Source organism: Cynoglossus semilaevis, chromosome 19 (genome assembly GCF_000523025.1).
Source record: "Cynoglossus semilaevis isolate Cse_v1.0 chromosome 19, Cse_v1.0, whole genome shotgun sequence".
NCBI classification, from domain to species: Eukaryota; Metazoa; Chordata; class Actinopteri; order Pleuronectiformes; family Cynoglossidae; genus Cynoglossus; species Cynoglossus semilaevis.
This window is the reverse complement of record NC_024325.1, coordinates 15,974,746-15,977,825: the sequence shown is the minus strand read 5'-3', so window position 1 is coordinate 15,977,825 and position 3,080 is coordinate 15,974,746. Positions and strand designations below refer to the sequence as shown.

The 3,080-nt window shown below is 48.6% G+C and overlaps 1 protein-coding gene across 4 annotated transcripts in view; it reads right to left on the bottom strand.

The window, feature by feature from the left end:
- zbtb20 (zinc finger and BTB domain containing 20) overlaps positions 1 to 2,695 on the bottom strand; it is a 38,760-nt gene extending 36,065 nt beyond the window's left edge. For 2 of the 4 annotated variants that reach the window (XM_025065903.1, XM_025065904.1), the window contains exon 1: positions 2,246 to 2,556. The gene's annotated coding sequence lies outside the window, so the exon portion shown is untranslated. The other 2 variants (XM_017041628.2, XM_025065902.1) reach the window with 2 other exon arrangements.
- Between the last annotated feature and the right edge of the window lie 385 nt (positions 2,696 to 3,080).

The window sequence follows — 3,080 nt, the reverse complement described above, 5'->3', positions numbered from 1 at the left end:
GAGGGGGGAGACGGAGGGGGAGGGGGAGAGAGAGGGAGTAAGAGAGTGAGAGAGAGAGAGAGAGAGAGGGGAAGTGATTGTAACGAAAGTGAAAAGGGATGAGCGTGAAAACGACCTACTTACTACACTACACTACACTACACTACACTATACTACGCCACACACAGGTGGATGATGGGACTGCACTGATCCTCAGGACCTGGTTCACTACCAGACCCAGACCCAGACCCAGACCTGGTCCTGGACCTGGACCTGGTCCTGGTCCTGGTCCTGATGTGGCCCAGTCTGGTCTGGTTTGACGTGAGGACAGTGGTGCCGGGTGAGGGCATGGAGAGAGGGAGGGGGGGGAGAGAGGGGGGGGGGTTACTATCCAACCCCTGCCATGACAAATGCATTGACGTAAACCCTCCAGTGCCACGCGTAAAAAAAAACTTATGGGTTACAGACCCGTCTGTGGAACATTACTGCTCTGAGGATGGATGTCGCCGCTAATGGACCCAACCAGAACATCTGACGGAGCCGAGCGGCTCTGGGACAACATCTGTTTGACACACACACACACACTCACACACACACACACACTCACACACTCTGTCCCCTTAATCAGACGCAAAACACACCAGGACATGTTGCTCCGGCACCGACTCTTCCTCATCTTCGTGGCTCCTTTAAGTGGATTTTTTTTTTTTTTTTTTAGTGAAAAGTCTCTGCTCCGTTTGTCGACATATAGAGTCGTATTTGAACTTTATTCAGGCTGAAGAGCACATCTACACTGTGACCTAATAAAACATGAGAGACGGAGAGGAGGAAGAGGAGGAAGAAGAAGAGGAGGAGGAAGAAGAGGAGGTGGCAGTGGTGAGGGGCCGAGGGAGGGAGGGGGTGAGAGGGGGGTAAATCACGAGTGGCCCGTGAATATTTTGTAACCAAATTTCTCAAAGGACGTGCGGAGGAAGCGTCTAATGCAACTTTAATTACAACACACACACACACACACACACACACACACACACACTCAGGGCATGGAGTCAAACATGCAAATCTAGGCCATTTTTTTTCTTTTTATCCCAAAACATCCTTTAAAAAAATGTTTAAAATTTAAAAAAAAAAACAACAACAATGTAACAATTTATTTTAACTACAAAAACAGAAGAAGAAGAAGAAGAAAAAAAAAAGCCCAGATCAGATCCAGAGTCCCGGAGGATCCAGATCTGATTTGTCTTCAGAAAACTGAACCCTGACTGTATTGTTTTACCTCCAGACACAATAGCCATGCAGCCTCCTCTCCTCTCCTCACCCCTCTCCTCTCCTCACCCCTCTCCTCTCCTCACCCCTCTCCCCAAATCTCCATGTAACCCCATCTCATAAAACACGGCTGAGCCGTATTGATATTAATTCATTAAAAAATATAATATACGGAGGCTAGACATCTGTCTGCCCGCAGGAAGGAGAGGAGGAAGGACGGGATCCGGAGAACCAGTCCGCTCTCACTCTCTGGGGTTTTTTTTTTTTTTTTTTTTTTTTTCCCCTTTCTCCAAGATCAAGTTAAAAAAGACACAGAAAATGCCGCGGAGCAGTGGAGCAGTGGAGAGCAGCGGGAGCGGAGTTTTTCGAGAGCAACAAGGAAACGCGTTTTTTTTTTTTTTTTTTTTTTCTTATTTCATCCGGAGTCGGTTAAAACTGACCTAGAAGCCAAATGCGCACGTCGTCGTCGTCGGCGGCGGCAGCGGGAGAAGCCGCGGGGCGGGCGGGCNCAGGCAGCGGCAGGAGCGGCAGCGGCGGCTTCTGTGCCACAGTTGTTCCGGGCTCAGAGAGTGGGTAAAATACGAGTACTTCCAGCATCGCCAAAATAAAATAAAAAAAATATTAAGCTTGGTTAAATTGAATCAAAACCACATGGAGATAGACACCATACCGCCCCCCCCCCAAACCGACACCAGCCCCGACACCACCACCACCACCACCCCCTCTTCCTCCTCCTCCTCCACCTCCTCTCTGGTGAGCCTGTGGCTGCAGGGGCAGATCCGAAAGTAAAGGGCTGGAGGTACAGGGGGCATGTTGGAGAAAATAATGGCAGACGGGAAACTTGCGTCATGCCAGGGCAGCGCGTTCGGTCCTCGAATATAAACGGCCCACAACAACAACAACAACACACACTCACACGGACACACTCACTCACACACACACACAGACACAGACAAGGAAAGGAAAGGCACAAGAGAGAAAGAAAAAAAAAAAAAAAAAGTACCATGAAGGCACCGCTTTGGTTTCTTCCCCGAACTGAACCGCGGGTCCAGTTTTTCCAGAAGCAACTTTCAGATCAGACCAGACCAGATCAGATCAGACTCCGGTTCTGGAGCTGGATTTCCGTCCGGGCGCATTCGTGGAAGTCAGTGCCGAATTCACGCGTTTACTCTGGGAAGTCCGCGAGCACGTTTTCTCCCACAGTGTCCAACACATCAGTCCGCAAATTCTAAACCACTGCTTTACTAACAACACACACACACACTCTCTCTCTCTCTCACACACACACACACATCCTTGACTTTTTCGTAATTTTCTTACCTGCACTTCGAAGCGCGTTTCCGAGAAAAAGTGGCGACAGCGGCGGTTCTCCACGGCTGCCCTCTCGGTTTTCCCCCGACGAAGAGCGTATAGTTTTCTGGGGTTGTTGGTTTTTTTTTTTTTTTTTCTCTCTCTCTCTCTCTTTTTTTTTTTTTTTTTCTTTTTTTTTTTTTTTTTTTCTCTCTCTCTCTCTCTCTTCTTCTTCTTCTTCTTCTTCTTCTAATGTTTTAATGTTTAAATAATAATATGTTCTTTCACTTTGTTTCATTTCTCACTTCCATCTTCTTTTTCATCTCATCAATAAACACACGCTGCAGCCTACCTTCATAGAGCAGCTCGGTTCAAGTGTGCCCTCCCATTTTTTAACTATACATCGAGTACTTTGAGGGGTGGTGGAGGAGGAGGAGGAGGTGGGAGAGAGAGAGAGGGGAGGGAGGGGGGGTAAAGGGTGGGTGAGGTAGTGGTGATGGTGCTGCTGCTGCTGCTGCTGCTGGTGCTGCTGCTGGTGGGGGGGGGGG